General features: G+C 48.5%; 1 protein-coding gene across 1 annotated transcript in view; it reads left to right on the top strand.

The window, feature by feature from the left end:
• FBXW2 (F-box and WD repeat domain containing 2) overlaps window positions 1-16,684 on the top strand; it is an 82,844-nt gene extending 66,160 nt beyond the window's left edge. Inside the window, exons 9-11 of the transcript XR_016211466.1 lie at window positions 4,814-4,962; window positions 14,409-14,465; window positions 14,643-16,684. The gene's annotated coding sequence lies outside the window, so the exon portion shown is untranslated. The remainder of the gene's footprint in view (window positions 1-4,813; window positions 4,963-14,408; window positions 14,466-14,642) is intronic.
• Window positions 16,685-17,049: the final 365 nt, after the last annotated feature.

Raw genomic sequence — 17,049 nt, 5'->3', positions numbered from 1 at the left:
CTTGTCCCAGATTCTGAATGCTGGAGAGGGGCTCCAGCATGGCACACAGACTTTTGGAGGTGCCTGTCACAACAGGTCACCTGTTACCTTCACGAACAACTGATTCCACAGCCATCACGATGATCTTGGGTCCATGACTGTCATTTCTACTATACAGACCAGTACGAGCCACCCTCTGAGCACCTAAGGAGTTGGGATGTCCAAAGTCTAAGGAAGCAGCACAACAGGTTAAGCTTCCACATGTGACACCGGCATCCCATAGGAGCCCCTGTGAGAGTTCTGGCCGCTCCACTTCCCATCGAGCTCGCTGTGAACACACCTGAGAAAGCAGTGGAAGATGGCTCAAGTGCTTGGGCCCCTGCACCCATGAGGGAGACCTGGATGGAGTTCTAGGCTCCTAGCTTCAACCTGGCCTAGCCCTGGCTGTTGTGGCCATTTGGGGAGTGAGTCAGTAGATGGAAGATCTCTGTCTTTCTTTCTGTCTGTAACTCTGCCTTTCAAATGTAAAAATCTTTTTTTTAAAAGATGTATTTTATTTATTTGAAAGAGTTACAGAGAGAGGTAGAGAGACAGGGAGAGAGAGAGAGTGAGAGAGAGAGAGAGAGGTCTTCATCTGCTGGTTCACTCCCCAAATGGCCACAACAGCTGGAGCTGAGCAGATTCGAAGCCAGGAGCTTCCTCTGGTCTCCCACTTTGCACAGGGGCCCAAGGACTTGGGCCATCCTCCACTGCTTTCCCAGGCACACTAGCAGGGAGCTGAATTGGAAATGGAGCAGCTGGGACTTACATTGGTGGCCTTATGGGATGCAGGTGCTGCAGGCTGGGGCTTTAACCAGCTGTGCCACAGCACTGGCCCCCATAAATCTTTAAAAACAAATGAACAAAGCCAACACTGTGACTTCAGCTGCCACTTGTCACTTAGAAGAAGTCTTCCTTACTCTGTGTGGGTCCTCTCACAGCATGTGCGGGAGGTCCTGGCAGGTTGGCCGTGACCCCCAGCCTCAGCAAGGCCCCCTGGCTTCTGTTCATCTTGGTGATGCAGTTGACAAGACTTGAGCCCAGCAGGTGCCTCCGGCCCCATCTCAGATTGCTGTGAGAACCAGCATGGGCTTGTGATGCCCTTTTACATTTAGATGAGTTGGGTTAAGATCTTTAGCAATTTACTTATCGCTATATGGCCTTCCTAATTATTAAGAATTAACTGCACGCTATTTCCTCAAACAATACATTTTATCTAAATAGCTCCCAATTATGGACTGGTTAAGTTGTACCCAATTTTGTGTTACTGTCAAAATTGCTGCAAATAATATCTTTGTCAATAAAACTTATTGCTTCTGTTGGGTCATTTCCTCAGGAAATGGGGTAAGTTTTTACCACCTCTTATGGAAGACTAGGTGAATGTTGTGACAACTTATTTTTTTTTATATTAGAGGAAGACCAGAACTATGCTTTAGAAGGAAGTGCTTAAATATGCTGGGGTCGCAATCATGGCATAGTGAATAAAGCCACTGTCTGCAGTGCCAGCATCTCATATGGGTGCCAGGTTGAGTTCCAGCTCTCTGCTATGGCCTGGGAAAGTGGTAGATGGCCCAGGTCCTTGGGCCCCAGCACCCACATGGGAGACCCGGAAGAAGCTCCTGGCTCCTGGCTTTGGATCAGCGCAGCTCTGGCTGTTGCAGCCATCTGGGGAGTGAACCAGCGGATAGAAGACCCCCCGCCCTTCTCTCTCTGCTTCTGCCTCTCTGTGACTCTGCCTTTCAAATAAATAAAATAAAATAAAAAAATAAATAAAATAAAATATGCAACATCAAATCACCAAAATGTAAATGTTAAAAAGAATTAAGTTTATTCATAATAGCCCCCAAAGGACACAACCCATTGTCCACCAACTGATGAACACATTTTAAAATGTGGAATATCTATACAATGGATTACTATTCAGCCATAAAGAGGAAAGAAGTTACAGTACAAGCTATTTGAATGTTGGAAACATTGTGCCAAGTAAATGAAGTTAGACATAGAAGGCCACAGATAATATGAATCCATTTAAATGAAATGTCTAGAGTTTGCAAACCTGCAGAAAAGGAAAATAAGTAGTTATTGGTGGAGAGACTGGAAGGAGAAGGGAATGGAGAGTGATTATTGCAAATGAGTACAGGGTTTCTTTTTGGGATGAGGAGATTGTTCTGGAATTAGGTAGCATAATGGTTTGCACAACCTTGTGAATGTACTAAAAACCACTCAGTTTTAGGGTCAACTTAATTATATATGAATTATGTCAATAAGAAAGAAAGAGGCATTCATTGGAAAAAGCAAAGTGCAGAATAATATCTACAAGATGCCATTTTGGTGGAAGTCGTTTTTCAGTCTTTTGTGGCTGATATTCTGAGGCTTCCCCAGGATGTAGGTCAGATCTGCTCTCACTCCGCAGTACGTTCTGGCAGGACAGCACTTCCTTTCCCTTCTCCGGGGAGAGCACCTGCCATGTGCCAGACACTGATAGTGGGCGTTGATTTCTATGTAACATACCAACATAATGATTCCCATTTTTCAGGTAATAAAACTGACAGATCAGAGACGTTAGTGAGTTTCCAAGGTCAGACAGCCAGGACAGGAATCCAACTCAAGCCTGTCTAAGTCTAGAGAAGGTGAGTGAGTGGCTTGGGTGCTTGGAGTCTAATTCTCAGCTTCGTTTGTTCCATGGGGATTATCAGAGGCGTGGAGGCTGCTGTGCAGCAGGGAGCATTGCTTACAAGAATGTTGGTTTATGAAGTCACACTGAGACGTTGTTTATGGTCCTTTAGAGGACAGATGAAAGTGGACTTCAGAGAGTCATCCTGCCCCAGATAAGGCCCTTCTAGCTTGATGAGAATGTCTCAGTGGCTTCTGATTGGTCTCCTCAAGTTGCCTGAACATTCCACTGTCCCTCGCAAAGCTGTCCTTGTTGTTGTTTCTAACTAGGAAACCCTTCCCGCCCACCAGCTGTCAACAAACTCCTACTCACCTGTCAAAACCCAGCTCATAGGTCCCTTCTATTGTTTTTCCTTGATAACAGCAGTTACACATGCCCCAACTAGAGCCTTTACAAACATACTTGTACTATTAATACTAGTACTCAGTTAGTGAGCTCCCCCTGCGTGCCAGGCAGTTCTAAGTATTGATGTACTTTTAATTCTCATGGTAATTATGCAAGCAAAGCACATGACACTTCTTCCAGATGAGGAAACAACCCGGAGAGGTTAGGACATTTGTGCAGTCACACAACCAGGACATGAAGAAACAGGCCCTTCCGACTCCAAAGTTCATCCTCTCCCTGTTGCGTCACATCCCTGTCCTTGCACCAGTCACCTTCGATTGCAAATGCTGTTTGTCATTCTCCTTGCCTTCACCCTGCAAGCCCTACAAGGCACACGGGGGCTCTGATTCCTGGACTGCGACCCCACTGCCCAGGATGGGGTCTGTGCACACACGGCCAATCCTCAAAGCTTAATAGGAGTGAGTCTTTGTGTTTGCAGGGACCTATCTGGAAAAGTGAAGTGGTATGTTTGTCCTTACCCTGCCTTTGGGGCAGGCCTGCTATCTCCCCTGGAGAGGTGATAAAGGGGCAGGTCTTGCCTCCTTGAGGACTTCCAGATGTTTCCGGAGGCCTGAGAGCATTTCTGCTTGGGAGCTGCCTTGGCTCCCAGTTCCTGTGAGCTGCTGGGAATGCCACTTTCAAGGCCATATGGCTGTGAGTGACAGCAGCTGACTCCAGCCTGCTCTTTGGAAATTGCCCTGATGCATTAAGGCCAGAGGAGACCCTCGAAGGATGGAGGCCCCCATCTGGAAGCCTTGAGGGTTCGCCCCCATGAAGGACTCATTTGAGGGTGAGCCCTCAAGCTTAGCAGTCAGCTCTTGTTTTGAAACTGTCTCTACCACTTACTACATCCGTGGCCGTGGGGCAAGTTTCTCAACTGTTCTTAGCCTCAATTACTTCTTTTTTTTTTTTTTAAGATTTATTTATTTATTTGAAAGGCAGTTAGAAAGAGAGAGAGAGAGACAGAGACAGAGACAGAGAAATCTTCCATTTGCTGGTTCATTCCTCAAGTGGCTGCAACGGCCAAACCTGGGCCACTCCTAAGCCAGGAGCCAGGAGCTTCTTCTGGGTCTCCTGTACTGCTTTCCCAGGCGCAATAGCAGGGAGCTGGATCAGAAGTGGAGCAGCTGATACTCAAACCGGTACCCATATGGGATGCCGGTGCTGCAGGAGGCAGCTTTACCCAGAGCCACAGCGCCAGCCCCAAATTATCTCATCTTTAACAGGGAGTAAATCTCTCCTTTTTGAGGTTATGGTTAAAAAGAGATAATGAATATAAAGCTCTTACCTCTAAGCTTAGCACAGCCCTGCATCCACCATCACCACTAGTGATGATAGCAGCGGTAATTACTCATAGTAGATGTTTGTTGTTTGCAGCTGGGAATCCATAGAGCTGGTAGTCTGGTGGAGGGCAGAACAGTGTTGTAGGAGGACCGGTCATTTGGGCAAGATGGATTTTTTTTTCCTGGTCCAGGACAAATCCTGCCTGGGAAAGTGATCTCCCATCCTTTGGGCGGGAGCGTGTGCTGTTTTAGAACCTAACTCTTGGGGTATCCATGGGGAGGTGGGGTCCTGGTCAAGGCTAGACTCCCACGTCTATTCCACATCCCTGAATTCCATTCAACAGACCATCAGTTCTCCATGCTGGTCACCTGACACAGGATGGCATAATGAGCAGTTGTTAAAAGAACTCATTATGTTTTAAAAATTAATTAAAATATCTGTTTTTTATTTCAGAGAGAGAGAGAGAGAGAGAGAGAGAGGGCTGGTTCAGTTTGTAACAGCTGAGGCTGGACCTGGCTGAAACTGGGAGCCTGGAACTCGTTCTGAGTCTCATGTGTGTGGCAAGGATCCAGCTCCTTGAGCCATTACCTGCTGGCTCCCAGGTATGTATTAGCAGGAAGCTGGAATCAAGGGCAGAGCTGGGGCACAAACACAGGCTCTCTGGTATGGAATGTGGGTGTCCAAACTGATGGCTTTACCACTAGTCTAAATATCCACCCCAAAATTATCTTTTGAAGAAGGTGAATAACAATTTTGTGTTGTTTAAATATTAATGCCTAATATTTAATCAAAACATTTAAAAATATTTATTTATTTATTTGAAAGAGTTAGAGAGAGAAAGCAGGAGAGACAGAGAGAAAAATCTTCCATCCGATGATTCACTCCCCAAATGGCCACAATGGCTATAGCTGCACCAATCCAAAGCCAGGATCCAGGAGCTCCTGCACGTGGATGCAGGGCCCAACCACTTGGGCCATCTTTCATTTCTTTCCCAGGTGCATTAGCAGGGAGATGGATCATAAATGGAGCAGCCAACACCCCAACCCGTGCCCATATGGGATGCTGGCACCACAGGTGTTGGCTTTACCCACTGTGCCATAACGCCAGCCCCTAATTTTAAAATATTTAAAAATAATTTAAATTAAAAATTAAAAATTTTAAAATAATAATTATAAAATATTTGAATGTATTAAATATTTAAAAACTAGAATTTTCATATAAATTATTTTATTTACATTATTTAAACACAGAAAAGCAAAATGAACAGGGGCTTTATTTAGCTCTTTTTTTGTTTTTTTAAAGTACATTCTGGGCTTTTAAAAATATTTTATTTATTTATTTGAGAGGTAGAGTTACAAACAGTGAGAGAGAGAGAGAGAGAGAGAGAGAGAGAGGTCTTCCATCTGCTGGCTCACTCCTCAGTTGGCCACAACGGCCGGAGCTGAGCGGATCCGAATCCAGGAGCCAGGATCTTCTTCCAGGTCTCCCGTGTGGGTGCAGGGGACCAAGTACTTGGGCCATCTTCTATTGCTTTCCCAGGCCACAGCACTGGCCCCTTAATTCTTGGTTTTTTTTTTTTTTTTTTTTTTTTTTTTTTTTTTTTAAGATTTTTTTTATGTGAAAGGCAGAGTTACAGAGAGAGAAAGAGAGGGAGAGAGCAATCTTCCATTCACTGGTTCACTCCCCAAGTGGCTGCATCGGCCAGACCTGGGCCAGTCCGAAGCCAGGAGCCAGGAGCTTCTTCCTGGTCTCTAACGTGGGTAGCAAGGGCCCAAGCACTTGGGCCATCTTTTACTGCTTTCTCAGGCTATAGCAGAGAGCCAGATCAGAAATGGAGCAGCCTGGTCTTGAGCTGGCGCCCATATGGGATGCTGGCATTGCAGGCGGTCGTTTTACCCACTAAGCCACAGTGCCGCCATGCCCCTCCCCCAACCCCTACCCCTCACCGTGTTTGTCATTTCCAAGCTTGTCCTAGTAAGTCCTCCAAAGGGATGGGCTAGAGTCTGTTTATTTCTCTGGTCATTTGGCACCTGGAGAATTCCCACTTTATGCTATTGTATATGATACTATCAAGCTTTATTAAAACAATCTTCCAGTCTGTGCAGCATATCCTTAGGACAAATCACTAGATGTGGGCTGGGGGAACCTAAGGATGGAACTGGGTTTTCTTGCTCTTGCTACATAAGGTCAGAGTATCCTGGAGAAAGATAAACAAACAACAGCAACAACAAACCTGCTCCCAGAGACTGTCCGTGCTCGCAGACTCTGGTCTGCTGAGAAATACAGAAGCAGTGCCAATGAGATGACAGGGCACTCTTGGCTAAGCCAGGCAGCACTTGCTGGAAGGGGCTGGACTTTGTTTTCCATGGGAACATTCTCAACTGATATGTGTCCTCTGACTGTCAGTTTACTCAGGGCTACCCCACCCCTGCCTCAGCCACCTTGGCAGGAATTGTGCAGAGGCAGTTAACAGTGCTCGGAGCGCTCCAGAAGCTCCCATGAGTTTCCAAGAGTCAAATGCCCTGTGCCGGGCAGGAATGAGTGTTTCACCTTAGCAAGGCAGCAGAGATGGGGGAGGGAGCCCCACACCAACGAGGGCCCTGCATCAAACTGCTGATCCAGCAGGTGCCTGCCCAACCGGAGTGGCAGAATACTGACTACACACATTTATCTATCTATCTATCTATCTATCTATCTATCTATCTATCTATGAGAGAGACACAGCCTATTTGCTGGTTCACCCCCTAAATGCTCAGTGGCCAGGCCTGGGCCAGGATCAAAGCAAGAGCTGGGAACTCAATCCAGGTCTCCACCTGAGTGGCAAGAATCCAATTACTTGAGCCATTACCACTGCCTCCCAGGGTCTGCATGAGCACAAACCTGGAGTCAGGAGCCGAAGCTAGATAATGAACCTGGGTGTTCTGATGTGGAACACAGGCATTTAACCTAAAAATCTGAAATCACACAATTTTATTTTTAAAGGTGATTGATTGGAAAGTCTATTCACGGGGTCTGGTGCTGTGGCGTAGCGAGTAAAGCCTCCACCTGCAGTGCTGGCATCCCATATGGATGCCAGTTCAAGTCTCAGCTGCTCCACTTCCGATCCAGCTCTCTGCTATGGCCTGGGAAAGCAGTAGAAGATGGCTCAAGTCCTTGCACCCCTCACCCATGTGGGAGACCTGGAAGAAGCTCCTGGCTCCTGGCTTCGGATTGGCACAGCCCCAACTGTTGCAGCCATCTGGGAAATGAATCATCGGATGGAAGACACCCCCCTCCTCTCTGCCTCTGCCTCTCTGTAGTGCTGCCTTTCAAATAAATAAATAAATAAATAAATAAATAAATAAATAAATCTTTTTTAAAAAAAGTCTATTCATTTATTTCATTTTTTAAAAAGACCTACTTATTTTATTTGAAAGAGTTTCACAGAGAAGAGAGGCAGAGAGAGAGAGAGAGAGGTCTTCCATCCGATGGAATCGAGCTGTGTCTATCTGAAGCCAGGAGCCAGGAGCTTCTTCTGGGTTTCCCATGCAGGTGCAGGGGCCCAAGAACGTAGGCCATCTTCTACTGCTTTCCCAGGCCATAGCAGAGAGCTGGATTGGAAGTGGAGCAGCCAGAACTCAAACCAGCGCCCATACGGGATGCTGGCGCTTCAGGCCAGGCCTACTGCCAGTGCTGGCTACTTATTTTATTTATTTTAAAGGGAGAGAGAGAGAAAGAATTTGAGAGAGAGAAAGAGAGAGAGAAAGAAATATTCCATTTACTGGTTCATTCTCCAAATCCAAATGCCTACAACAGCCAGGGTGCCAGGGTTGGGCCAGGCGAAAGCCATCAGGGTCTCCTATGTGGGTGGCAGGGACCCAAGCACCTGAGCAGAAGCAGAAAATTGGATTGGAAGTGGAGCAGCTGGGGTTTGGTCCTAGGCACTCCAATATGGGATGCAGATGTTCCAAGTAGTGGCTTAACCTGCTGCCCCACAACACCTGCCCCCAACAATTTTATCTGTACTCCCTCAGCTCAGGACTTTGATTCTTGATACAGTACAGACTCCCAGGAGAGGGCTGTTTTATCCCGGGGTGAGTTATTTTTGACGCTGAGAGCTGGCCTGATTGGGGAAGAAGGTGGTGAGCTCCCATGAAGACCCTAAGAGCAAGGCAAGGAGCCCCTTCTGTGTTGCACCCAGAATCCTGACACCTCGGCTTCCTTCTTGGGTTGCCTCTGTCCTTTGAGACTCTTTGACAGGGAGCTGCAGACAAGTCCTCTGCGGCTGTTTGGCCTGGACAGAAGTCTGGGATGGATGCTTCCCTTTGGATCTGAGCTGCAGGTTCCAGCGGCGTTGTCCCAGGGACCCCTGCCCAGCCGCACACATGTGAGCACCCGGCCCTCACAGTTCTCAGCACAGCGGTGCTGTAATTTCTGCTGTGCTGGGGCTCTGGCACTTGGGAAGTGGAACCGTCAGCATGATCCATCTTCTGCTCAGGCCAGAGCCTCCAATCAGAGGCTTTATCTCCTTTCCTGCCGCCCCTCGCTTGCGGTACCCTGCACAGCTGGGCTTTTCTCTTCCAAGCTCATTCCTGTCTCAGAGTTTGCATTCACCACTCCGTCCCTGGATTGCCCCACGCCGGCCTCCTGGCTCTGGCGCAGTGAGCACCTCCTGTGAAAGGTCTTCCCAGCCACTCCACTGAACGTGACATGCTGCCTGAGCCTTTGTGTTTAAAATTGTTGTTTATTTATCTCATTTATGTGAAAGGCAAAGAGACAGAGAAAGAGCAAGGCAGAGTGTGACCTCCCATCCACTGGTTCATTCTGCAAATGCCCACAATAGCTGAGGCTTGGCGAGGCCAAAGTCAGGATCCCAGAACTCAGTCTGGGTCTCCCGCATGAGTGGCAGGGATCCCAAATACTTGAGCCATCACCAGCTGTCTCCCCAACCCCACCCAGGGTGAGCAGCAGCAGGAAGCTGGACTGGGGAGTGAAGCCAGGACTCGAACCCAGGTCCTCTGCTAGCATCCCGAAACAGTAACTTCACTTCTGTGTCAACCACCTGCCCCCTACTTGTTTTCTATCTCACTGTCAGCCTTTGTTTTATGCTTAGTGCTATTTCCTGAAATATCTTGTATATCCAGATAGTGTCCCTCTCGGTAATCAGAACCTTACCTCCCCTGGGATGGCGGCAGAGGCTGTCTGCTCTTTGCTCAGAGCTGAGAGTGATGCCGGCACTCACGGGGGGCTTCCAGACAAAGATTCCCAGGGGCCCTCGTGTTTCTTGATTCAGCTTCATCATTTTCCTCCTAAGTGGGACACAGGAAGGTATTTCAAAAAGTGCATGGAAAAATAGGATGAAAAACAAAGTTTATTTTGATGCAAAAACTTTTGAACTGCTATGCGTGGTTTTTTCTGGATGCATGTCTCCCATGCACTTTCAGAGGCACCCTTGTGTATATTTCAGCTTGGCAAGAGAGAGAGCCAGGCAGGACTGGGCTGGGCTGGGCTGGGCTGCTGATCAGGATTTCTGCCCTATAACAGCTTCCCTTGTGGGGTGTGTGATCTGGGATACCTCCTCCCAAGTCTTCAGAAGGAATGAACGTGTTGGATCTGTGGGACTCCAGGAAGTGAAGTTGGACCCAGTGGGCAGAAGTTCATAGAGACAGACTTTAGTTCAATAGAAAAAGAACCAGGGCCAGCGCTGTGGCATAGTAGGTAAAGCTGCTGCCTGCAGTGCCAGCATTCCATATGGATGCTGGTTCGAATCCCGGCTGCTCTACTTCCAATCCAGCTCTCTGTTAATGTGCCTGAGAAAGCAGTGTAAGATGGCCCAAGTCTTTGGACCCCTGCACCCACATGGGAGACCCAGAAGAAGCTCCAAACTCCTGGCTTTGGATCAGCCCAGCTTCAGCTGTTGTGGCCATTTGTGGGGTGAACCAGTGGATGGAAGACCTGTCCCTGCCTCTGCCTCTCTGTAACTCTGCCTTTCCAGTAAATAAATAACTTCTGGACAGAGCTGACCAGAGACAGGGTGAGGGCAGCTGCACTCCTGCCCTGTGTCCCATGACCCACCTGCTTCCCTCTGCCCCGTGTGGCCTGCTCACCAATCTGCAGCTCACTGATCTCACTGAGCTCTGGTACTGTGTCCCTGCACAGAGCTGGGGATGCTTCATCACGGAGGGAACTAGGCTAAAAGGGGGGATGGTCTCCCTAGGCCATTTCATCTCCCATCTTAGGAGCTTGGCTTAGAGAAGTCAGTCTCTCTCTCTCTCTCTCTCTCTCTCTCTCTCTCCCTCTCTCTCTGTATTTTCACTTTGTTTGAAAGGCAGAGACAGAAAGAGATTTTCCATCTTCTGGTTCACTTCTCAAATGCCCTCAGCAGCCAGGGCTGGGCCAGACCGAGGCCAGGAGCCTGGAACTCCATTCTAGCTTCCCACATGGGTGGCAAGAACCCAAATACTTGAGCCACCACTGCTGCCTCCCAGGTTGCACATTCACAGGAAGCAGAAGCCAGGACTCGAACCAGGCACTCCAGTATGATGCACAGGCATCCCAAGTGGCTTCTTAACTGCTGTGCCAATTGCCCACCCCAAGAGCTGGTTTATCTCTGAGCCACTCTGTGGACTGTAGGACCTCCAGGGAGGAGAGAGTGGCAGGCTGGGCTAAGCTGTTCATGGTGTGCTGTGGGTGAAGCTCGGTGACCCACAGTGCCAGTGCGCTGGCTGGCTGGTGACCACATCCGCCCACCTGCTGTTTGCTCAGTGCGGAAAGCCAATCATCTGAATCTGGAATGTGGCACCAGAAACAAAAAGGAGTTCCCGGCCAAGTTATCATGGAAGCTTAAATACATCCTTTCCTTCTTTTCTGGAAGATTGAGAGTGCTTGGATTAGCTCTTAAATGCTTAGGTTCTCTTCTGACTTGAACATTCTAGGATTCTTCTAGTGAATCTTGGACAGCAAAAAGAATCCTGCTCATGGCCAGGACTCGTGCCCGGACCCCAGCTCTTCAGCAGGTCATTTTTCTTGGTTGACAGCCTGGAAAAGAACCAAGACCTCTGACCTCTGTCATCAGTGGCTTACGCCTTCACAGAGCGTCCGTGTTTATTCACAGCTCTTGCCGGGCAGACGACGGAAGTGTGTGATCTGTCAGTCGCCAGGGCCCCGAGATTGTCCATCATGAGAAAGATGGGCTGATTCTAGTCCAGAGGCTGCCTCACCAGCGCCCCTGACTGGTCTGCTCATCCAAAGGACCAGAGAGAAAATCTGCCTTTGGCAGTGTGGGGACTCTTTGGGTAACATACCAAAGACCTCCGTGTTTGTGGCAGCTCAGAGCAGGCCACCCTGGGGTCCTAAACCCAGAACAGGAAGTGACAGACACTTTTTATTCCACGGGGTGGATCTAAAAATAATTGTACAAGATGGATCCTGGAACAGGATAAGTGAGAAAACCTTGAGGATTTTGTCCAAACTAACCAGGGGCAGGCCTTGCGGCACAGCAGGTTAAGCCGCTGCTACAGTGCCGGCATCCCTATGGGCACCGGTTCAAGTCCTGGCTGCTCCACTTCCAGTATAACTCCCTTCTAATGCACATGGGAAGACAGTGGAAGATGGCCCAAGTGCTTGGGCCCCTGCACCCATGTGGGAGATTCAGAAGAAGCTCCTGGCTCCTGGCTTTGGCTAGCCCAGTCCCAGCCATTGCAGCCATTTGAGGAGTACGCTGGAAGACTTCTCTCTCTGTCTCTCTCTATATATATATAACTCTGCCTTTCAAATAAATAAGATAAATCTTAAGAAAACTCGCATGGGACCACCCAGGATATAAACCACATCTGTGTCTTCTGGCTGCATCCTTAGAAGCAGGGTGGAGAATGCTGTCACTCCCTGGACTAGGGCCTTGAAACCCGTGTCCTGGCAGGGACAGGAAAGAAGCTGTTTGGCCTGGACACCTGTGGCCTTGGGGGACATGGGCCATAGGCTTCCCATCCTGTGTGAGTCCTCCCTCCTGGAAGGCGCCACTCTTATCCAGGGTGGCATTTTGCTTTGGTGAGAGGTCCCAGGCAGACATTTAGGTCACCACCTGGTCTAGAGAAGCAGAACACCACCAGAATGTGAAGGCTGGGAAGGCCTGGGAGCCCCCCTTCCTCCTTCCTTCCATCCTAGATGCAGGGAAGCTGCAGACCAGGCTGCGGCAGGGACTCATGCAGAACCATGCCTTGCATCAGGGGCAGAGCTAGGACTGGAGCCCAAGCCTGCTGCTTCCCAGGGTCAGGGTCACCGCAGCCCATCCTTTCCCAGATTGCCTTTGTCCAGCAGGCCCCCAGGAAGCCACAATCCAGACCATAATCCAGAGATGCTGCTGAGAAAACCTTGGTATCTCACAGAGGGAAAAGGCAGTTATTTAATAATAACAGGACAGTACTTAACAGTTTGCAAAATGCCCTCCTCATGTCATTTCTCTTTCCACCCGGTGCCCTGCACTGGCCACATCAACTTCCTTCTTTCCCATACCCTACACCTTCCATGCTATCGTCAGCGCCTGCTCGCCTGCTGTCCCGCAGGCTGGCCCTTCAGCATGGTGAGCGAGTTAACCGTGGCCTTCACGGCCAAGCTGCATGAGCCCGGCTCTGCCATTGTGAGTGGGGTGACCCTGGGCAAGTCATGTAGTGGAGCCTAACTGTGCCTCTGTTTTCTTATTTGTAAAGTGGAGGTGATAATAGTTCCTGTCTCATGGGATTCAGTGATGGTGCCCATGAGTACCTAGCACATTGTTAGGCTTTACCAGGTATTAGCCATGCTACTAGATTGCTACTGTGCTATTATCTCAGAGTTCTGTTCCAGGACCCCCAAAAGGCCTTCTCTTCATTATTCCTGTTCTTCTTTCGAGACTCAGCTCTGGCTCCCCTGTGCTAGGAAGACAACTTTGGTCCTTTCCCCTCAGCAGAGTTAGATGTTCTCTAACATTTACTGTATGTATTAGTTATTGTTATTATTTATTTGAAGGGCAGACACACAGAGAAAGAGAGAGAGAGAGAGAGAAGACTTCCATATGCTGAGTCACTCTCCAGATCCCGCAACAGCTGATCCTCTGGGTCAGGCTGAAGCCAGGAGCTCAGAACTCAATCCAGGTCTCCAGTGTGGGTGGCAGGCACCCAAGTACTTGGGCTATCATCTGCTGCTTACCAGGGTGCTCATTAGCAGGATGCTCAATCAAAAGCGGAGTTGCCAGGACACAAGCCAGGCACTCTGCTATGGGATGTAGACGTCCCAAGTGGTGACTTAATCACTGCACCAGATGCCTGCTCCCCACGCACTTACTTAAATGCATTGCATTTCCCTATTCTGATCTGTTTCCCTGAGTAGACTGTGATCCTCATTCCACATTTACCCCAACACCAGCCATAGAATCAGAAGGCTATAGGTGCTTAGTTGATGTGTGTTGAATCGATGAATGAATGAACTAATCCAATAGCAGATCTCAGCAATCCCACTGTTAAAGCAGATCTTGCATCTGCCCCTAGACCAGGGCAAGTCAGCCTTCTCACTGCTCGCTGTGCTTCTGTCCTGCTGCCCTGTGGTCCACTTCGTCCTCTTGCCCGACACTCTCTGCTGACTTCCTATTGCTCTCAGAATAAAACCCAATCCTCTGGGGCAGGCGTTTGGCAGAGCAGTTAAAGCACTCTGCAGTGTTCATTTCGAATCCTGCTAATGCACATCCTGGGAGGCAGCAGACGATGGCTCAAGTACTTAGGTCCCTGCCACCCACACTGGAGACCTGGACTGAGTTCTGAGCCCCTGGTTTCAGCCTGGCCCAGAGGACTGGCTGTTGTAGGCATTTAGTGAGTGAACCATTGGATGAAAAGATCTCTCTCTGTCTCCCTCTCTTTCCCTCCTTCTCTCTCTCCCTTTCAAATAAAATGAATAGATAACTTACAATATAAAGCAAACAAAAAAGCTCTAGTCTTCTTATCTTACACTGCCTCCTTCACTTCTTGTGCATCACCTGTTCCCTCCTTCCTGGGCCTTTCCTACCTCAAAGTTGTACTTACTATTCCTTCTGGTTTTCCAGAGCTGGCTCCTTCTTTTGGTTTTGGCTGAATACCCAGACCTCCCTGCCCACCCTAAGGTAATATTACAACACCCTTTCTAATCACCCTTGTGGCATTTATCATACTCTGTTGGTAAGGTGATGATCTTACTTGTTATATGGGAAATCTTCAAAAAAGTTCCCAGAAAATGTGTATCATGAAAAAGCCATGCATAGACTTCAAAAGTTTTTTTTTTTTTTTTTTTTTTTTGACAGGTAGAGTTACAGACAATGAGAGAGAGAGACAGAGAGAAAGGTCTTCCTTGTTGGTTCACTCCCCAAATGGCTGCAGTGGCCGGAGCTACGCCGATCCAAAGCCAGGAGCCAGGAGCTTCTTCCTGCTCTCCCATGCGGGTGCAGGGCCCAAGCACTTGGGCCATCCTCCACTGCCCTCTTGGGCCACAGCAGAGAGCTGGACTGGAAGAGGGGCAACCGGGTCTAGAACCCGGCGCCCATATGGGATGCCGGCACCATAGGTGGAAGATTAACCTAGTGCGCCACCGCGCCGGCCCCTCAAATGTTTTTGTACCAAAGTAAATTTGTCTTTTAATTTCATTTGCCCACAAACTTTTTGAAATAACCTCATATTGTAAGCACTGGGCACACAATCCCTCTTTTTGTTGTCTTATTCATCAGGATAGCCCTAAATTGGTGCTTAATACATTTTTGCTGAATGAATGACTCCTAGCAAGACAGCAGGGAGATCAGGTAATATATGCTTATATATGCTTCAGTAACACAACTGGAAGTGGCCCACCGGCTTTTTCTACCTGATAGTAGTCTGGGCTGGGAACCTGGCTTGGCTGATTCACAGGCTAGTTCCCCAACAGGGGACCAGGTGGCAGAGATCCCAGTGTTCCCGCCTCTTAAAGAAGTAGTGCTGCCAGCACACGGCTAAGGATTACACCCGATGCCAAATTCCTGACTGCACTTGGGGCACTGCCCGCTGCCAGCAAACACCCGATGATCCTAAGAACAGTGTAGTGATTGAGACAGGGACTCAGATGCACGGGCCCACGAGGAGGCCTGATCTCCCAGGACCCTCTTCATTGGCTGTTCTAATTTGGGCCTGCTGGAATGAGCAAGATGCTGCTAGTTCCCATACACCAACATGGCCTAATTTGGAAGATTTCTTTCATTCCCAAGGCCCCCACGGCTGCCTGAGAGCAGACCCTGATGACTTGTCATTATTTTAAAAATCTGTCTTGGCCATTGATTGGAAGCCGGCAGCAGGGCACCATTTCCGTGATTCTGGGAGGAAAGTTCCTGGGGAGGGAAGCTGGTGACATAAAAGAGAGCCCGGGGCCAGATGTCTGAATGTACAAAGGCCCATGGGTGTCCAGCCAGTAGATTTAGGCCTCTTGCTGGCCCTCAGCCACCTTCTCGGTAAGGAATGATTTGGGTCTGATGGTGGCTCTGACCCTGGCTCTGTCAACATTTGCAGGATGAGCTCTTGTCAAAATGCTTTCTTCCTGTGGCTCTTGGTTTACCATCTGTACAAGGACAGGTTTGGAGGAGCTGATGCCTGTGTCTCCTTCTAGCTCTGATCTCCTTGCAGCCTTTTCAGGAATCATGTGCTCTTGTAAAACTGGGTTTCCCTGTCACCCCACCCTCAGAAGTCAGCATGAAATCAACATGGCGACTTCAAAATAGTTCAACAAAGGGCATCTTAGTTCTAAAGGCCTAGGGGTTTCTCAGGGGCCCCTGAGGGAGAAAGAGGAGTCAAGTGCCCACTCCTGCCAAGCACCCTCTTGGCCCTCAATGCTGCCCTCTGATAGGTACACACTCCAATGGAGGAGCCTCTTCAAGGGAGCTGAGGTCATGGACGTGAGAAGTATTGCTCCTCTGGCACCTAGAAGCTCTCAAGGACATTGTACCCCTGCCCCGCGAGCCTTAACTCTTTCTATGAGAAGACAGCTTAAGAAAATCAGGTATGTGTCAATGTCCTTTGAGTGTTTACTCCAGCCTTGGGAGCAGCACTCTGTGTACATTGTTTTGTTTAACCTTGAGCCCTGGGACATAGATGTTAAGATCTATCCACAAGAGGAAGAAATTGACACACAGAGTTAAAGTAAATTATCCAAGGTTACACAGCTAGAAAGATCAGGATAGAACCCAGCACTCTTTATTGTTAAACCACTGTCTTTCCTAAAAATGATAGCAATAAAAAAGCAAGCAAAGTTGAGGAAGTTACAGTGAGCAGTTGTGGAAATCACTCTGGGCACGAGGTCTAAATAAATGCCTACAGATCCCAGTTATTCCATTTATTGGCGTGGTGACCTTGGGCAAGGCATTGGACTATTTTGAGTGACAATATACTGGCCTATAAAGTGGGGATCATCACTGCTAGTTCACTGTCTAAGTTTAAAATTGACAATGTATGTGACATGTTTACAATCGAAGTGCTCGGTAAATGTTGGTGACTGTTGATATGATTAAAACAACTACTACAGTTACTCCTACCTTCCCTCCAGGGTTGCGGAGCTCAAATGAGAGAAGGGCTGGGAAAACTCTGCAGGCTATGCACCTGTCAGTAACCCCCGTATGACAATTACAGCAAACTAAGGGGAAGAGGTATTCATGAAGCTCGGACCTTATTCCTCCCTCAGATGGTTCAAAATCT

Source organism: Oryctolagus cuniculus, chromosome 1 (genome assembly GCF_051225735.1).
Source record: "Oryctolagus cuniculus isolate XC-2025 breed Fujian yellow rabbit chromosome 1, ASM5122573v1, whole genome shotgun sequence".
Lineage (NCBI taxonomy): Eukaryota > Metazoa > Chordata > Mammalia > Lagomorpha > Leporidae > Oryctolagus > Oryctolagus cuniculus.
The sequence above is the reverse complement of the archived record's forward strand: the minus strand, read 5'-3'. Positions and strand labels throughout refer to the sequence as shown.